The 21,127-nt window shown below is 39.3% G+C and overlaps 1 long non-coding RNA gene across 1 annotated transcript in view; it reads right to left on the bottom strand.

The window, feature by feature from the left end:
• Positions 1 to 285: 285 nt before the first annotated feature.
• The window catches only part of LOC133260579 (uncharacterized), a 60,165-nt gene continuing 39,323 nt past the window's right edge, over positions 286 to 21,127 (bottom strand). Inside the window, exon 3 of the long non-coding RNA XR_009740875.1 lies at positions 286 to 1,362. This is a non-coding gene — a long non-coding RNA (uncharacterized LOC133260579). The remainder of the gene's footprint in view (positions 1,363 to 21,127) is intronic.

The raw sequence follows: 21,127 nt of genomic DNA, 5'->3' as shown, positions 1-21,127 counted from the left end.
ACTAGTGGTAAAGAATCCATCTGCCAATTCAGGAGACATGACAGACACGAGTTTAACCCCTGGGTCAGGAAGATCCCATGGAGGCGGGCAAGGCAACCCACTCCAGTATTCTGCCTGGAGAATCCCCATGGATAAAGGAGACTGGCAGGCTACAGTCCATAGGGTCACAAAGAGTTGGACATGACTGAAGCGACTTAGCATGCAAGCAACCTTTTCCTACCACTAAATAACAGCATCTTTTAGATTGAAACAGAAGGAAATGATTCAGAAAAGAAATATTGACAGGTGAAATCACTTATGTAAAAGTTCCTTTGCAACAGGAACTTCTTGCAATAGCCAACTATAGCTGAAAAGAATTCTTTTTAATGGAATAGCTCCAATCAATTTTGGATACAAGTCTGAATGGGATATGGACTCCTGGACTATCACCCTTTAGGTCACTGAAGCAAGAACAGAAGAGGAATCTGGAGAGTAGTACAATTATTTCAGCAAATCTGTACCAAGAACCTAAAAATACAAGGCAATCTGCCTAATATTCAAAAACAAAGACCTAAACCCTCTCCTCAATGGAGACAGCAGACCTCAAAACTAGACTTTAATTTCCTGTTTTCCACCTGTGATATTTAGGGTAGGCTTATTGCATTACAAACAAATGCATAAGTGTAATGCCTCCAAACAATAGTTTTGTTTTCTCTAAATTTACAGTCCGGTATTGAGTTTTTTTTCCCACATCACCCTCTGTACATGGTGGGCCCAACTGTGGGCCAAGCCTCTCCTTGTGGCTCCTCCCTTCCCCTCTTCTGAGTCAGTCCTGGGGGAGGAAAGAGTGAAGGCAAACTTGTGGGTGAGTTTTCATGACGGTCTTAGAGAAAGAACATATTTGTACCCAAATTTCATTAGTTAAAACTCAGTCACATGGCCACAGTTAACAGCAGAAGGTGCACAAAGTAGCCGCGTGCCTAGGAGGAAAAGGAAGTGAGTTATAGAGAACACATCACAGTTTCATTTGTTATTTCAAAACATGGAAATTGCCCCTGTTGTTGGCAGAATCTTGATGATAAGCCTTTACATATTACTGTTGGCTTTGTTGATTTATTTATGAGGAAACGTCACCCAGCCAAAGATAATAAAAAGAAACAGAAAAATATCTTGAGGCAGTCACAAGAATGTTTGAAATGGCATCTTTGAGTTCTTTTGTCCGTTTCTCATTATTTATTATGTTAAGGAAAAGTTAAGCATCCCTTCTCTTCTCTTTTAAATATTACTTTTCTGGGGCCTCCGAGTTAGTTTTTCTGGATTTTGTGTAAGTTCATCATCTCTAGTCTTTCCAGGCTCTTGACTCTTCATAGGAAATCAGTCATCCTAGAGAACAAAGCAGAAGTGTGTTATAATGAAGTAGGAGGTTCATCAGCCAGATTATCTTAATTAAGTGTCTCCAAAAATGAGACTGCTGAGACTAATTATTGTCTGGAACTTGAATGAATAATACGTCTTACATAGGTATACTGGCTTTATTTTGTTGGATTTTTCCTCTCAAATTTATGTGGATAATATTAGAGACAAATTAAATTCAAAGGTTTGATTATGAATTTTCAGTTGAATAATAAAATTCTTTAATTTCTCTTGTATTAAAAAGAAAGTCATTGTATTCAGTAAGACTAGAAATGAAAGCTTCATTCCATGTTTTAGGGTCAAAAAAGGAAAGTAAGAAGCCCATTGCAATACAATTCCATTGAACTCAGGGTGGCGGTCCCCAAAGGCACACACTAGCATCCACGCAAAACAGGGACAGAGTCTAGCACAGCATCACCACCCCTGCCCCCGCCGCCCACCGCCTGATAAATCATCCTCTTTGACTATGTCCACAGCACATGGAGGCCTGTACCCTCCTCTGTTACCACCAACCCAAAGATACATTTCAAAGTAAAATTGGCACCAGTTATTCTTCTATAAGTCGACAGCCTCAGCTTAGGAAAGTTCTAGCAGAGGAATAAAAGGCAAACTGGTATATTTTAATCTGGAAGGTGTATTTTGTATCCCAGTGTATTGCTACAGCTCCCTTGGGTACAAGGAAGTAGCTCAGCCTTGGGCGATGTCATGGACCTGTGTGCCACCCCATAGCGTTTACTCAAACAGTAAACTTGATGTGGTGGACGTCTGTAAACGTGCTATTCAAAGCATGGTGCCTCCTGCTTGTCAGAAAAATCTCAGTCCCCACCCGAGAGTGATTGCATCAAAGTCTGTGTCTTGACAAGTTTGCCAGGTGATCTTCATGCACATAAAATATGGGAATCACTGTCTTACAGGGTCCTGTGATCTCTTTGCCACCGTTTCATCTCTTATTAATTTCTTAACATGATCATCATGTGAAAACTCAATTGTGTTTTCTTCATTACCTCTTTATTAGCATCACTAAGAGGAGCACATCACTAGTTACACAATCCAGCTTGATGAAATAGGCCTATTAATTAGGGCACAAATGCTTCATCTAGGATTAAACTGTTAATAGTGGATTTCTTTGGTGGAGAAATGTATAATACTTACACGCTTTACAAAGGATGAAGGATTGTGACGGTGGGGTGGAGGGGCAAAGCCAGTAATCCTGATTTTCTTCAAAATCTGCTTGTCCTAAATATTTTAAATCTTTTATTAATACTACTCAAGAATTATAGTCAGCAAAATGAAATTTCGTCTTGTTGCTAAAAGTTCACACTCAATTATTAAAGTTATGAAAGCAAAATTATAAACAATTCCAGCATATATATTTATTTGATTGGGAAATCCTACAGAATGCAGGGTAAATACCATTTCCAAGAAGAATTAAGAGAAACTCTACGAGTTACAATCCACTCCAGTATTCTTGCCTGGAGAATCCCAGGGACAGAGGAGCCTGCTGGGCTGCCGTCTATGGGGTCGCACAGAGTTGGACATGACTGAAGTGACTTAGCAGCAGCAGCTACGAGTTACATATGCATTTATGCAAACCAATTTATAAATGCCAAGATTAGCAAAACACATTTAAATTTTTTTAATATTTTGTTGTGACATTTTATAGATAGCATTATTCAAAAAGTATTGAATTTTTCAAATTTTAATTGGCAAAGGTTATAACCACAACTATCATCCTTGAGACCGCTTTTCTACCTCTGGAAGTACAAACCTACAATTAGTATGAATGGATTCTACTCTTTTAAAAATGTGAGAGCAATTATTCTCATGGCCGATGAAATCCCGAATGACCTGAAGTGTTCCCACAATGTATCAAGGACATTTCTTCTGCAGAAAGTGCCAAGAACTTTTCCAAGAATGTCTTATGAAAAAGAGAATTTTCCCACAGTAGAAGAGAGGAAATGCATGCTGAAAGGCAAGTACTAATAGGCAGTATAAAGCATGTGACCTACTTAATTATATGCCCTTGGGACATGCAATGTGTTTGCAAAGCAACGAAGGCCTTCAAGGTCACATTTGAGGAACACAAATCAGATGTAAGAAGGATGAGGAAGGAATCCCAGTTACGTGGCATCTTAATGAGATGAAACATCCTCACATCTTTATAGTTTATGGCTATTGACTGTGACTACAAACCCCCAAGGGAAGGGACAGAAATGCTTATTAAAACAGTGAGAAGCAGGCTGCGTGTACAAATGAAGTACGCTGCCATTGAACAGTATTAACCAAGAATGGAATTGGGCTGTTTTCCCCGTTTAGGTTATAAATTTATAAGTAAAATGAAATTACATTTTTCTAATCTAATGTTTTCCTATTACAATCTTCAGCCCCACTCTGTGGAAAAAGACACAAGGATCATAGTTCCTTGCCAAATTACATTTTTAAAAATAAGTGTTCACAAAATAAAAATCTTAAAAATTTCCCTCATGTAAATAATTACATGGAGACTCACAGATCCCCAAAGAGCCCCCATGGGTACTGATCCTCTCTCTATGTCTCTGATAGCACTAAATAATGTGGGCAAAACAGTTGTTTTCCCACAAGTTCAGTATCTGTATCTCTAACACGGCATTTCCCAAAATGAGTGTGTGCTTTTAATGAATTACAAATGCTCATGTACATATGAAAGATGTGTTCTATGAAGGCAACCCCAGCAACTATAAATGGAACAACTGTAATGACTGTCAAAGTCAGCCCAAAGCTCATGAAATAATAATACCCTGTACTTTGTATTTTTCTCTGAGGAGCCTTGCACACTTTACATGCCTGGAAATGTTTCTCTTTTTAGTAAAAGAGTCCTTTAAAGGCTATTCCTGAGCATTGAGCGAGATAAATTACACTCATTTCAGCAAACTATTGTGCAATTCTCAGTATTCTATTCACAGTGTATCAAACCATTCTTCCAAGTGCATTTTTTTATGAAGATGAAGTGAGAACATTTCCTGTTTTTCTTTCAGTCTGTCTTAATTCATCTTGGGCTTCTTATATTTAATTAAAATATTCTTTTGTAAGTTTTATACTGATCAAAGAGACCAGACAAGGAAATATATGCTACAGTTGAATTTTAATGCATGAAATACAATCGCAAAGCTTTGCACCTACATGGGTTTTCTACTCTTCTATATTTAAAAGCCAAATTTTCTAGAGAAAGATTACATTTGTAAAGTTGGACAGACCCTTGTTTAAGTCATGTGCTTTGTACTTGTTTTGGAGGTGGGGCGGGTTTAAATCAGATTCACTTTATACATAATAAAATTTTTCTTTTTAAGATCAATGAATTTTTGTTAATGTGTTTGTAGTTATAGCATCACTACCACAAACAAAATATGTAGTATTTTTTTTATCCCAGAATGTTTCCTCAATGTCCTTATGTGGTCACATTCCCCCACTCCCAGACCTGCTTTTTTTAAAATATTAAATGAGATCATAAAATATGTGGTCATTTGAATCTGGTTTCTTCCACTGAGCATAATCCTTTTGAAATGTTCTTATATTGTTGCAGGTATCAATTCATTTCTTCTTATTACTGAGTGGTTCACACTTTGATTCTCCATGCAACAGTTGACGGGCTGTTTTCAATTTGAGTGATTATGAATAAAATTGCTATAAACATTCACATCCAGATCTTAGTTTTGACACATCTATTTATTTCTCTTGGATAAATACATAGGAATGGGATGGCCAGGTCACATGTTAAGCAGATGTATACCTTAAAAGTAACTGGTCAACCCATCACCCAGAGTGGTTATGCCATTTTGTATTTGCACCAGCAATGTTTGAGAATCACAGTTGCTCCCATTTTTATTCACACTTAACACTATCAATTTTTTATTAAGGCCAGTTTAGGTATGTATAGGATCTCACTGCACATATCTTATTGATTTTTAAGAATTATAGGTAGTCTGAATACAAATCCTTTATCAGACATAAGCTTGTAAATATTTGCTCCCAGTTGGACACTTTTTTTCATTTTTTAGAAGAACAGAAACTTTAATTTGATTAAATTTAATTTATTAATATTTCCTCTAATGATCTATGCTTTCTGCCCTCATTTTCACTTTCATATGCTCTCAATATTTAAAGACTATCTCTTGAATATTAGCTAAAATAAAACAACCATTATATGTATCCCTTTCTATTTTCAAGTCATCTCATGTCAGGCATGTATTAGCTTCTTACTGGTGCGATAACATAAACCTATGAATTTTTTTGGCTTATAACACACACTTAATATCGTATAATTCTTAATGTATAATTCCCATCACTTCATGGCAAATAGATAGGGAAACAGTGGAAACAGTGGCAGACTTTATTTTGGGGGGCTCCAAAATCACTGCAGATGGTGACTGCAGCCATGAAATTAAAAGATGCTTACTCCTTGGAAGAAAAGTTATGACCAACCTAGATAGCATATTCAAAAGCAGAGACATTACTTTGCCAACAAAGGTTCGTCTAGTCAAGGCTATGGTTTTTCCTGTGGTCATGTATGGATGTGAGAGTTTGACTGTGAAGAAGGCTGAGTGCCAAAGAATTGATGCTTTTGAACTGTGGTGTTGGAGAAGACTCTTGAGAGTCCCTTGGACTGCAGGGAGATCCAACCAGTCCATCCTATAGAAAATCAGTCCTGAATATTCACTGGAAGGACTGATGCTGAAGTTGAAACTCCAATACTATGGCCACCTGATGCAAAGAGCTGACTCATTTGAAAAGACCCTGATGCTGGGAAAGATTGAAGGTGAGAGGAGAAGGGGATAACAAAGGATAAGATGGTTGGATGGCATCACCAACTCAATGGGCATGAGTTTGAGTAAACTCCGGGAGTTGGTGATGAACAGGAAGGCCTGGCGTACTGCAGTCCATGGGGTCACAAAGCGTCAGACACGACTGATCAACTGAACTGAACTGAATTCTTAATGTCAGAAATCCAAAACAGCTAGGCTAAAATCAAGGTGTCAACAGGGCTACGTTCCTTTCTGGAAACTCTAAGAAGGAATCCATTTCATTGTCTTTTACAGCTTCTGGGGACTCCCCACATACCTATTGGTGGCCCCTTCCTCCATCGTCAAAGCCAGTAAAAATCTGTCTAGTCCTTTTCACATCGAATCACTCTGACCTCTTTTATTCCATTTTTAAGGAGCTGTGACTATACTGGTTCCATCTGAGTAATCCTGAATTACTTCCCTGCCTTAAGATCAGCTGATAAACCACCTTAGATCTGTTCATATCCTTAATTTCCTCTTGCTGTGTAATATAGTCAGAGGTTCTGGAGGTTATAACAAGACATCTTTGTGGGCCATTATCCTTCCTACCTCAGGCAACTTGGTAAGAAATCAGACTAAAAGCATCTGTGCTATCATAACTTCTAAGCTGTCTTCTTAAAGTACTTAAGAGACACACTGCACTGCCCCAACCCATTTGCTTGTCTGCCTTCAATCCTTAAATTGTGAGCTCTTTGAGGAAAGGGACTGGACCTTTTTTTTTTTTTTTTAATCTCTGCAGCCCTTACAGAGATAGGCCTGCCATATAAAAGATAATAAAAAATATTTAATAGTTAATAAATGAGTGAATTAATGAATGAATAAATGAATGAATGAAATTTCTTCAAATCAACCTGCTCTTCTTGCTCCCATCTGTTTTCATTATGAGGCTTTAGGCTGAATGGGTTAAACCTTAGATCTATTGCTTATTTGCTCCATAACTTTGAGTTTCTGGATTCTATTTCTGCTGCAGCTGTAACAGATTACCACAAATTTAGCAACTTAAAAGGATGCCCATTTATTATTCCACAGTTCTGTAGTTCAGAAGTCCAGAGTGGCTCAGTGGGGCTCTCTGCTTCAGGTCTCACAAGGCCAAAACCCAGGTGTTGGCCAGGCTCTCATCTGAAGAGGCCAGGGGGAATTCATTTCCTCTTGGTTGCTGGATTGAGGCCCTGGTTGCTGGCTCTCCACCAGGGTCCACTCTCTGCTCACAGGGGCTGCCCACACACATGGGGCCCCTCTATCTTTAAAGCTGCGGAAGCAAGGCTGAGTCCTCACCCCTCAATTCTCTCTGGATTTTGGAATCTGCCCTTTGGAGACACATGTGATTAGATCAGGTCCATCTGGATAATCTCCATGTCTTAAGGTCAACTGACTTGGGGCTTTAATTACAGCTGAGAAATCCCTTCACAGCACTACCTAGATTAGTGTCTGATTAAATAACCAGGGAATTGGAATCATGGGTTGGGGTGGGGCAAGGTGGGGGAGAATATAAAGATTTCTGTCTACCTGACTTCTGACTTAACTGAACTATACTTTCCTTCACTTTTATAAAAAGTGAGGGTAGGACTTACCCCTACCTTGTTTATTGCTATGGGAATTAAATACCATAATCCATGTAATATGCCTCACACAGATCCTAGATCAAAGTTGAAATTCATAATATATTCATTTTGTAATGTACAACACAATTAATATCATTAGCACTGCTATATGTTATATATGAAAATAGAGTAAATCCTTAATTCACATCACAAGAGAAATGTTTTCTTTTATTTTGCCTTTATATGAGATGATGTTCACTAGACTTGTAATCATTTCATGATGTGTGTAAGTAAAATCATTATGCTGTACACCTTAAATTTATGCAAAGTGGTTTGTCAATTATATATCAATAAAACTGGAAGGAAAATATATATTCATTTTCTTACAAAAGTATATTCATTTCCACAAATATCTACATTGTTTTTCTATTATTCTAGAAGCTTTTGGCAAAATGTGTGCAAAAATAAACTTGACTTTTTAATAATTAAAATTGAGTTTACTCTCTGAAAAACTATATTTTGAATGAAAAATAAAGAACTTTTCCATATAAATTTAGATGTAGTGTTTTACATACCATTTTTTACATATTTGCAAACTTTGAATAAAGTGTTCTAGGCATAATTTTTAAAAAATCAAATAGTCTCATATGTTTTACCACCAGTAACAGATTTTCTAGGAAACTTCACTGCTCCAATTCATTTTTATTATTTTGTACTTTCATTATAGGGAAACTCCTGTTGTGGTATGCATTTTCTTTATACCAGGAACTAATTTGAACTAACTTAATCTCTTTAATAATTCCATAATTTATTAAAGAGTCTTTCTAGGTCTTTGATGTGGAAAGACAAATGATCAACAGCTGTTCTCACCAGAGAGTTCCTAACCTCTGACATGGGCTGAGTGAGTTAATCTATAAAGCTGTTGACCTTTTGATAGCTAGTTTGAGGGCTTTTAATAGGTAAAACACTTCTAAAAGAATGAATCGGATATTTCCGTCTCCAAAAATTGCCTCCTGTTCTCCTCAGGCCTTTGGTTCCTTACTGACTTTGTCTTCCACATAAAATGAGAAGGCAGTTTTATAACAAGATAGCTGTGGTTTTTGGTTATTCCCAGTATTTTTCCAATGTCCTATTTTATGAAATGAGTTTTTCAATAGTAAACATTCTACTTACATATTAACAGAGAAAAATTCATTTAACTATATTTATGTAAAAATATTCAAGTTAACACAGAACAAAAATCCTAATAACTCACCTGGAATCCTTTTCTCCTTTTCTTATTTCCATATTTGTTGTTTTGTTTGTAGAAGGACATTTGGTCTACTTACGTTCATACAGTTCTTAAGACAATTTTCCATTATTTCATTTGGTCTTTAACCACAGCCCCTTTGAGAGGTCAGATGACTGTTATTATCCCTCTTTACCAGTGAGGAAATGGGCTTAGAGAGGATAATTGACTTGGTTATTTTCATGTTAGCTGGTAAGAAGCCGAGCCCGTCCTCTGATTTTTCATCCTGCATTCTTTCCTTAATGCAGTGCACCAGTTATATTCAAAACATCTCTCAGTTGACAGACTTCTCCTTAGGTGTAAATTATTTAGCCACATGTTATTAGCTTTGCTAATTTGTTTTAGCACACTGTATTCTAAAAAACGTTAAAAGTTAGGACTCATACTAAAGAAAACCTAAAAATTTGTGCATAAATGTGAAATTTAAAAATTCTATTGTGAGATATGTTATCATTAAAAATGCATTTGTTATTATTATCTTCTCATGGTAAACTGCAATAACTGTTTTCTAAATGCTACGTTTTAATTCTAATTTATACAGTTCTAATTTTGAAAATCTCATTTTTCACCCAAAGTTCACAAAGCTATCTTAGCTACACTAAGAAGTACCATGCTTTTCTGGGGGCGGCGGGGGTGGGGGAATGTTAGTAAAAACTAGACTGACTGTTTCATTTATCATCCAAACAAAGACACTTTTGAGAGGGAAAGAAATGCTAGCAATAATAATTGTTATTATACTAGCAATAATTATTATTATTTCCAATAATAATTGGAAAAAGAGGTGTAAAAAAGAGGTATAAACCAGGTTGGGCCCAAGAACACCAGGATATATAGTCACTCTCATAATAACCCACAAAGATCTCAAAGATTTTCAGTGTCTTGAGTGATAACAACCTTTTTCTTCATTACCTTCCCATGTAGGTGCCTACATTTAAAACTGGGCCTTGTACCTTGTCATCACCCACTAGTTTCATTTCCAAAATTTTGAAATCCAAACTTTTCCTTCCCCTCTCACTGCCTCACTGTTACTGATTCTGCCTTTCATCCTCCAATTCCTGGACCAACTCTGTTCTTACCACCTATCCACCAGACTGCAGACTCGTTTGTCTCCAACCCAGTCATGCCCTATGGGGAGCCGTTGCAGTAAAGCTCTCACTGGAAACTTTGATCTCTTCTACCCTGTGCCCTTCCAATGAACCCAGCTTTTCAGTTCTTCATCTTGAATTATGAAGGATGAAGGATAATAACTTCATATTGTCTCTTCCCGTCATACCATGAGGCTGGGGGGCATAGCCAAAGAAAGTCCCCAAACCAAACTCATTTGTTTTGGGTTTTGCTTTTCAAATGCATCCTGTCTGTTAGCACTGACCCCTTCCCCTATGTAACAATCCTTTCATTTATCATTAATTAATGTGCTTTCTTCCATGCTCCTCAGGAATAAATCAGACATAATTTCTGCCTTCCAGGAGGATAAAAATAGTAGGACAGTCATAGGTTCAAAAAGTGCAATTAAAAATTACAGACACAAGGATAGCAGTATGTTGGATCATAAAGAAAGAACATAAATAGAGAACAGGATGAAACGAGCCAGGAAAGATTTCACAGAGGGTTACTGATTGAATTAAGACTTGAAAAGTGAATAGGCATTCTCAAGAGGCAAGGGAGTAAAATGAAAGAATATTCCAGGCAGAAAGAGCTTCATGATCAAAGACAGGAAGATATGAAATTGCCTAATGTACTTGGAGGATGGAAGGCACATCTGAATGGCGAACTGTGGAATTCAGATGAGGCTGGAGAAGTGTGGTCACTATACAGAGGACAGTGGGGCCCACTGACCAAACAGGAGACTGGTGTGGTCAGTCTTACATTAGAGACAGATCACTCTGGAGGTGAAGTGAAGGATAGACAGGAAGGAAGGATGCAAGACGTGAGCCTACAGTAGCAACGAAGTGACTATTGCAGATGATGATATGTCTGCATTAGGCCCCTGACCACAAGGTGGGCAAGGAGGAAAAGGAAAAATGAAAAATTAAGGGTGGAGAGAGTTGGGTTTTGGATTAGCTGCTAAGGAGGACTTAATGGGGAGACTTGATGACCCCTTAGCATCTGATGCGGGTTACTAGACAGAAGAGCAATTTAAAAAATGTAAGAAAGGCAAGAGAAGAAATACATTTATGGAAAAGATAATAGAGTTTTTACCCATTCCAGTATTCTTGCCTGGAGAATTCCGTGGACAGAGGAGCCTGACAGGCTACAGTCCATGGAATCGCAAAGAGTTGGACGCTAATGAGTGACCAATGCACATAGACACATTAGGTGCCTGTATAATGAATATTGTACTGAGCTGCCCAAATTCCCCTTCAGGGTTGCAGGATTTACCCTCTGCATTGCTGGGAATGAGTGGCTTCTCATCCTAGTCAACATATAGATTCACATATCACAACGCTGTATCCCTTTTTAGTTACTGCCCTCATGTTACGGGCAGCCAGCATTCCATGCTGGTCAGTGCAGAGGTATAAAGGCCCAGCCCCTTCCCCCCAACTAGAGACACTACTGAAGGACCATCCCAGCCTCAGAGCTCCCTCTGAAGTTGCCTCTGGCTTTCTGAATGCACTACAACGTAACTTCTACTTCCCTCCAAAGTGCTTCCTTCTTTCACCTTCTAAAGATATTGTTCCCAAGAGCATTTCCTAACAAATGGGTACATGCAAATTTTTAGTGTGAATTGCCAGAGACTCTGACCTACAACATTGCCTGAAATTGATGGGACTAGAGATGTCTTAGCACCTGAGCCCAGAACAGACGATGAGTTTGGCAGAAGATGTTAACTGAGCCCATTGGATGGAATGAGCTCACTCAGGGAGGCATACCCAGTGAATAAGTAGGAGCGTCAGGGAATCTTGAGGTGTAACAGTTTTTAAATAAGGTGTTAGAAGAAAAGATAAGAGAGAGAAATGATGCTTTGAGGGGTCATAGAATTAAGAGACGGTGAAGGCAATGGCACCCCACTCCAGTACTCTTGCCTGGAAAATCCCATGGACGGAGGAGCCTGGTAGGCTGCCGTCTATGGGGTTGCTAAGAGTCGGACTCGACTGAGCGACTTCGCTTTCACTTTTCACCTTCATGCATTGGAGAAGGAAATGGCAACCCACTCCAGTGTTCTTGCCTGGAAAATCCCATGGACGGAGGAGCCTGGTGGGCTGCCGTCTATGGGGTCGCACAGAGTCGGACACGACTGAAGTGACTTAGCAGCAGAATTAAGAGAGGGTCCTATTTAGGAAGTCAAAGGTGGGATAAAGTGGTCCACAAGTTGCAAGGAAAGTGTGTGTTAGTTGCTCAGTCGTGTCCGACTCTTTGTGACCCCATGGACTGTAGCCCACCAGGTTCCTCTGTCCATGGGATTCTCCAGGCAAGAATACTGGAGTGGGTTGCCATTTCCTTCTCCAGGGTATCTTCACGACCCGGGGATCGAACCTGGGTCTCTGGCACTGCAGACAGATTCTCTACTGGCTTGCAAAGACTCTAATGGTAGTAACAATTAGGGAACCAGTTGTCACTTGGATGGAGCCATTCACACAATGGTAAGGGCAAACCAGTCTACACTGGTTGCAGAGGGTTCATGATTTAAAAGAATGAGCTTAATTATGAGGAGGGAAGAATCAGAGCAGTAACCAAAAAGGATGCAGCATTGTGATGTGTGAATAATAGAGAGGGTATTTCTGTAACTCAAAGGCAGAAACAGAGCCAGGCTTGGGGGTTTGGAAGACAAGGAAGAAAACCTTAAGGCATCACTTGCTCAGGGTTTTTGCCCTCTGGATCCAAGTGATTCTTCTTCCTTGATTCGTACTTCCTCCTAAATGGATTAGCTTTCACTGTTTCTTTATGTACATGAATGCCTCATACCTGTTGGATTTCTGTGTTCCCAGCTCAAGGGACCAGCCTAGGTTGAGACCGGTACAGGTGGTGCAGTGGTAATGAGTCTGCCTGCCAAGGCAGGAGATGCAAGAAACACATTCAGTCCCTGCGTGGGAAATATCCCCTGGAGTAGGGAATGGAAACCCACTCCAGCATTCTTGCCTGGAAAATCCCATGAACAGAGGGGGCTGGCAAGCTATAGTTTGTGGGGTCGGAAAGAGTCAGACACGACTGAACACACACAAACAGCCTGTTTCAGTACAGGAGACAGTTGACCTTCACCTTCTCTAGGAAACTGTCCTTAATCTCTCTGTTAATAAGGATTTCTCGGTCCTCTGACTCCTAAGATTTCACCTGTCCTTTTCTCATATTCTTGTCATTTTCTTTCTCGTATAATGTTCATGAACATGGCTTTTATGGACTTTATTATTCTGTAACTCTTTTGGGGGAAAATTCAGGAAGAAATTACCTTGGAATAGATAAAACTATCTTGAATGCCCTATATAGTAGTACTTAAGAGTTGATGCACAATACTTTGAAGAAAAGATACCAAATAACAAAATCAAGAAGAGAGCGGGAATGTGTTGAGTCATTGAGGTGCCCTCCATTCTCACTAATATCTCATTTTGGAGAAATAGAAAAAAGAATTATTGTCATCTGCAGATAAAATAAGCTTATGGAACCAAGAGCTAATTAATATTGAGTCAGATAGGCTTGAGAATGTTGCTTTAAACTAAACTAGCTCTTTGGGGCAGAAATAAGACATCTAGTTAAGGATGTCAGTTAATCTCCTTAAGGTGCCAATGAATGCAGCAATGTGATATACACTAAAGCATTTCATGGCTAGGTGTCCAACAGTACTAAGAGTTGTCAAGATGTTAGTTTCATTAGGAAATATATTTCTTAATGGGCTTCCCTGGTGACTCAGATGTTAAAGAATGGTCCTGCAATTCAGGAGACCCAGGTTTGATCCCTGGGTCAGAAAGATCCCCTGAAGAAGGGAATAGCAACCCACTCCAGTATTCTTGCCTGGAGAATTTCATGGACAGAGGAGCCTCACAGACTACAGTTCATGGGGTCACAAAGAGTCAGACACAACTGAGTGACTACACACACCCAATGAACTAACACCTGAGAATTCATCCAAGAAGGCTGATTTATTTACAACAATTTTCCTAAACCATACCAATTCTTTAGTATAGGTTTTGGTTAGAAAAATTATAGGGTGGAACTCAGAAAATAATTGTAACTCTAGCATTCAGTCCAGCCTCTTAATATTTCCTTTCAAAAGTGAGTTGCAAATGACTGGGTAGGAGAAAGTAGAAGAAAGAGAAAATCTATATTCAGTTTCTGAAAGCTGTGAGTGAGTGAACCAGAGCAGGGTTAGATCAGCAGTACCTGTTGTTTTACTGAAGTCTTTTCAATTGCTTCATCTCTCTCTCTCTCTCTCACACACACACACACACACTTTTCAGGGAAATTAACATTTTCTGTAAGTTTTCCTTTTCACTTTCCTGCTAATGGAAATACATTTGGGCAGATCTTGCAAATTTTGGAATATTTCACATAGAGTTATCTTACTGGTGTTCAAGTTTCCTTCTAGATTTGGTCCTTCTGTGGGAAACAAAAATTTATAAAACCAATTATATGTACATATCTCCTAGCTGAGTTAACCCCAGTGGCTCAGTCGTAAAGAATCTGCCTGCAATGCAGGGGCTGCAGGAGACATGGGTTCAATCCCTGGGTCGAGAAGATCCCCTGGAGGAGGGCAAGACTCCCCACTCTAGTATTCTTGCCTGGAGAATCCCATGGACGGAGGAGTCTGGAGGGCTACAATCCATGGAGTTGCACAGAGTCAGACATGATTGAAGTGACTTAACACACACACATGCATCTCCTAGCCAAAACACTTTTTTAATTTTGAAATTCTCTTATCTGGACCTTTCCCTAGAAGAGATCATTGACTTCTGAATCAAAACAAGCTTTTCTAATTGGTGAAACAGGAGTAATATTTGAAGTAATCAGTTGTGACAAGCCATAGATATTATAATTTAGGCAGTTAAGATGTAGAAAAAATATTAGGTAGATAAAAAAGAATACTCAGAGATACACAATTGGAATTGCAATTTTCAAATAAAATGAGCTATTTTTCCAAATAAATTTAGAAAATTTTTAAAGTTCCTTGAATACAAACTAGAGCCACTTTAAGAATTAACAACCTAAACCAAGATTTATAATATTAATTTTATGATAGAGAACACTAATGAAGTCAGAAATGATTAAAAGTTATATTTTGGGGTTAGGGGGAAAGTTATACTCTGAAATTTATTTGAATTAAAATATTTATGAAGAGTATAAAGCTTGGAATGCATAAGATTTAGCTGTAAGATATAGCTGCATATTATAAAGCATGAAATATGTAAAAACATTCAGTAAATTCCAGAAAGAAGATACACTTGGTATTGCTTTATTTATGAGAAGACTTTACTGTAATAAATTAGTTATTTTGAAGACATGTTATCAGTTTATGACAAAATTTCAAATGCTTTGAGTCTCAGTGCAAACTGAAAATTGCTCAGTCATGTCTGACTCTTTGCAACCCCTTGGACTATACAGTCATGGAATTCTTCAGGCCAGAATACTGGAGTGGGCAGCCTATCCCTTCTCCAGCAGATCTTCCTGACCCAGGATTCGAACTGGGATCTCCTGCATTGCAGGCAGATTCTTTACCAGCTGAGCAGTTAGTTATTCAAAGGACCCTGAGTCACACCTACTTGCTGATTTGGGAGGGCCTTCTGGAGAGGCAGGAAGCAACTGGGACTCCCTCTGCAGACATAGACCCTGGCAGCAGCCATTTTTGGAAACTCATCGCAACTCAAGAACACTGGTGCTGGCAAGAATCATTTTGGAGTCCTCTCACTGGGCTTCCCTGGTCACTCAGATAGTAAAGAATCTGCCTTCAGTGCAGGAGACCTGGGTTCAATCCCTAGTTGGGGATGATTGCCTGGAGCAGGGAATGGCAACCCACTCCAATATTCTTGCTTGCAGAATTCCACGGACAGAGGAAACTGGTAAGCTACTGTCTCAGGGAGTCACAGAGTCTCACACACACACACTCCAGTCTATATGCACTGGGGGCATATCTGCCAACCTTAAGCTGTCACCACTCCTGGTAACCCCAAGGCCCACAACCATCTGTTTGGGTACCTGGACCCACCCACCAGTTGTACTAGCATTACCCTGGTCTCCCTCACACCCCACAGCCAGTTGCCTGGAGACCCAGCCCCACCCATCAGTGGGCCAGGAACCAGTGGACACAAGATAGACCTGGCAGCCCACCAGGCTATGAGCCAGCCCCACCCACTGGCACATCTACAGTACTCAGCCCCACTAGAACAGAAGGGCTCACAGAGACCACTTAGGGGACACTCCTGGAGCATATAGCTCTGATGACCATAAGGGACTGTGTTACTGGCCCTACAGAACATCTCCTATATAAGGCTACTCCTCAAAGATTGGTAAATGTAACTGACCTACCTAATACATAGAACTAAACACAGAGAATTAGATAAAATGAGGAAACAGATGGATATGTTCCAAACAGAGAAACGAAACAAAACCTCAGGAAACTAAATGAAGTAAAGAAAAGAAATTCACCTGATAAATGATCAGGAAGATACTCAGTGAACCTGGGAAAAGAATGGATGGTTGATGTATGGCAAAACCAATACAATATTGTAAAGTAATTAGCCTCCAATTAAAATAAATAAATTTAAATTAAAATAAATAAATAAATAAAAACAACAGTAAAATGATAAAAACAAAAAAGAATGGATGAACTTAGTGAAAACTTAAAGAAAATATAAAGTAGAAACAAACAGAGCTAAGGACTACAATAACTAAAACATAAAAGTATGCTAAAATAAATCAGTACTATTGAGATAATACAAAGTAACACATCAGTGAACTGGACACAAAGTAGTGGAAACCACCCAAATCAAGCAGAAAATAATAATTTTTGAAAGTGAGGAAAGTTTAATAGACATATGCAGATGACACCACCCTTATGGCAGAAAGTGAAGAGGAATTAAAAAGTCTCTTGATGAAAGTGAAAGAGGAGAGTGAAAAAGTTGGCTTAAAGCTCAACATTCAGAAAACGAAGATCATGGCATCCAGTCCCATCACTTCATGGGAAATAGATGGGGAAAGAGTGGAAACAGTGTCAGACTTTGTTTTTTGGGGCTCAAAAATCACTGCAGATGGTGATTGCAGCCATGAAATTAAAGGATGCTTACTCCTTGGAAGAAAAGTTATGATCAACCTAGATATCATATTCAAAAGCAGAGACATTACTTTGCCAACAAAGGTCCATCTAGTCAAGGCTATGGTTTTTCCAGTAGTCATGTATGGATGTGAGAGCTGGACTGTGAAGAAGGCTGAGTGCCGAAGAATTGATGCTTTTGAACTGTGGTGTTGGAGAAGACTCTTGAGAGTCCCTTGGACTGCAAGGAGATCCAACCAGTCCATTTTAAAGGAGATCAGCCCTGGGTGTTCTTTGGAAGAAATGATGCTAAAGCTGAAACTCCAATACTTTGGCCACTTCATGCGAAGAGTTGACTCACTGGAAAAGACTCTGATGCTGGGAGGGATTGGGGGCAGGAGGAGAAGGCGAAGACAGAGGATGAGATGGCTGGATGGCATCACCAACTCGATGGACGTGAGTTTGAGTGAACTCTGGGAAATGGTGATGGACAGGGAGGCCTGGCGTGCTGCAATTCATGGGGTCGCAAAGAGTCGGACACGACTGAGTGAACTGAACTGAACTGAATCGCTAAATCACGTCCAACTCTAACATTTTGTGACATGGTAATGTTTAGGATACCAGTTTGGGAAATTCTAGCTTAGGTCTTTAAATAAGGACATTTAATTTTAAGTTAATTATTACAACTAATAGCTTTCATACTACTCTTTCAGTCTAATTCTGTGCCATTGGCTACTTTAAAGCTTTTAAAAACATGCTTAACCAAATTCTTCACATTATCAAACCTAAGAATAAAATTTCCCTGCATTCCACTCCTCCCTCCCTATATTTGAAGTTTTAATATGTGAAATATGTGATTCTAGACCAATTTTTTTCAATAAATTTTTCTATATGATACATCTTCTAGTTTAATGGTTTTTACTATTTTGTACTTGTGCATATCTTTTTGCTTGTTTGAATGAGAAATGAACATCTTGTGAATTGCTCCCGGGAAGAAAATCTACAGCCAATAATAAAGAAGCTAAATCACACTTGTGAAAGTTTAGGGAATCCAGAGAGATAATCAGAGAATGAAGCTTAGACTTTGTTGAAATACCTCTACTCCGTTGCCAGACTGTTAGTACTAAGGATTGAGATGAGGAAACAGCTGGAACTGCTCAGTAATTGTGGCTGGGGGCGGGGTGTGGCAAGGGGGTGAGGGAGCATACAGTGTTGGGATTGACCACTCAAAGGCACTTGGCTTTATCTCTTAAAGTGAAGTAGGAGCAAAGGGCTATCTCCCCATCCACAACACGCGAAGACTTGTCAGCCAATATTTACTCTGAATACAGAAGCCACACTTAGAAATTGCAGTTAGGAATGCATACTATTAATACATTACATGCTGAAACTCAATCCAAATGCTGCTGATATTTCAAGGTCAGCTGCTCACCTCTCACTGTTTTCTAAGATTCAACAAAAATGTCTCCGTTCTCAAATAAAGCTCTGTCAAGGCTCAGCCTCATAGAGAGGAAGATGGAGCTATTCCAAAAGGAATAACCAAACCGTCCTGTTCCCGGGCTGGTGCTTCCAGTTCTTGGGGAAAGATTCTTTGCTCTATCCCGATAGTTTCCTATATGGAGAGAGACTTAACTTGAGCTGGGGAGCCTGCCTCAGGACAGAGATCCACCATAGCTAAGCTTAAGACTATATGTCATCATGGCTTATGGAGGAAACTTGGGAGAAAATTTTCTTTCCCAGTTTGTGAAGACTTCCTAGGGGAAAAATAGGACAAGATAACTTGTTCACATATTAATTTTTAAATTAATACACTTTACTTTTTATATGAGAAATTTTCTGTTTCTCATATTGAATTTTCTTTTTGATGATCTGACAATAAGTTATGATCAAGTCTAAGGAGCCTAACCCAGACCTTGCATACACAAAGACCTCAATAAATATCATTGACTGATTTTCTAGACTTTCTCAAAGGCTACCTTTAAAGAATTAACTGTTAAAAGTTTGATGTCAACCTTATATGTGAAACTGTTTTCTCTGGGATTTGTGATCTGCCAGACTTAAGTTTTGCTCCACAGGGATATGATTAACCATCAAGTTCTATTAGGAGCTTGTACCAAATTAGTCTATTATATTCAAATGGAGGCCTGATTTGCCACTTCCATACCACATACCACTCTTCTCTTGACATCATGTCAATACTAATCTTCCTATATGCTTTCTTTAACTCAGTTAGGCCCTGGGCTGACATTAGCATAATTGACCTAGAAATTATAGATAATAGAAGCAAGAAAAGGTTTTAACAGGCTGCTGCTGCTAAGTCTCTTCAGTTGTGTCCGATTTTGTGTGACCCCATAGACAGCAGCCAGGCTCCCCCGTCCCTGGGATTTTCCAGGCAAGAACATTGGAGTGGGTTGCCATTTCCTTCTCCAATGCATGAAAGTGAAAAGTGAAAGTGAAGTTGCTCAGTCGTGTCTGACTCCCAGTGACCCCATGGACTGCAGCCTACCAGGCTCCTCCATCCATGGGATTTTCCAGGCAAGAGTACTGGAGTGGGGTGCCATCACCTTCCCAGTTTAACAGGCTAGACAGTATTATTTAGTCTTTTTCCACAATGCCCTTTTTATTACTGTTATTTCACTCTCTTTAATCTATTTACCTCCCCTTGTTGAAGCAGTGAGGCCTAAGAGACTGCTATGAAGCTCCCTTTTCCTCAAAGACGAGCCTCCTTAAGATGTCATCAGTCTTGACAACAAACTTCAAGGTCAGTTCCTTACTAATTTTATGTTGCGAAGAGAAATAGGAGACTAGGTTAAATGCCCTTCCCAGACTAATCAGGAGCACAACTGTGGTCCGAACTCTTGTCCTCTGGCTCCCAGCTAAATCAGTTAGAAAAACAGTGCATTCCTCCACCACACCCTTGCTGGGACTGCTACCAGGACCACTCAAAATGTGTAATATAGTGTTCTAATTGTGGGCCTGTATTTTAACTATAAAAAATGTGAAACCACACTCCTTCTCAGATGGGACCTGAATCCAGATGCACCTCAGACTGGGACTTGAACTCATGATCTCTGACTTAGAAGAGGACTTAATCCCACTGTCTTTTAATTGAAACTGCTCACCTGGGGTCAGGACTTACTGAAGCCCAGGTTCTTTTGTCTCATCACAGAAAGAATTCAGCATGAGCCAAAGTGGCAGGCGAAGAGTGAATGTATTAGCATTGAATGCTTAGGAGAGACTTAAGCAAGCCAGTAAGGGAACATAGCCCTGAGAACAAAGAGGGCTACACTTTTATAATCACAGAAAAAGAAGGGAGGGGGAGAAGACCACCTCCTTCCTCATTCTTGGTTAAACGTCAATGCTAATATTGTTAGTTCCTCCTTTTGGCCCTATGTGGTCTAACTGGGACTGCGACGGTTCTATTTAAATCACATGTATATTAGCAAGAGTGTGGTAACATACACTAAACTATGGCAATTCATCTCAGGTTTCAGTGTAGTGTCCCCTTTTACCTAGTTTCTTACCCCTTTCACCTATATTCCTGACTTGGTTACATGCAGAAATGCTATTCTTCAAAGACCATTAATTCCCTGACTTTGTGGAATAAGATTCAGACTCTGTATCTACTGTCTTGTATATTAACTATCAGGGTTTTTGGCTTGAATGTGGTGCTTGAATCTTCCTGGTCTTTCTTCAAGGTAGAGTAGATTGTTGCTAGGTTACTGGATTCTTTTCTTGAGTGGTCATTAGCCTACAACAGTCTCGCAAACTCCCTTAAAATTCCCTTTCCATCTTTAATTCCCTATTGGGATTTCTAAACTATTTAATTATCCTACTCTATCCCTATCAAATAGGCATGCTTATCCCTTTTAGGTGACCATTCACTGGGCCTCGATCTTTCAACTTAACTACT

This window comes from Bos javanicus, chromosome 14, assembly GCF_032452875.1.
Source record: "Bos javanicus breed banteng chromosome 14, ARS-OSU_banteng_1.0, whole genome shotgun sequence".
Taxonomy (NCBI): domain Eukaryota; kingdom Metazoa; phylum Chordata; class Mammalia; order Artiodactyla; family Bovidae; genus Bos; species Bos javanicus.
This window is presented reverse-complemented; position numbering and strand designations above follow the sequence as displayed.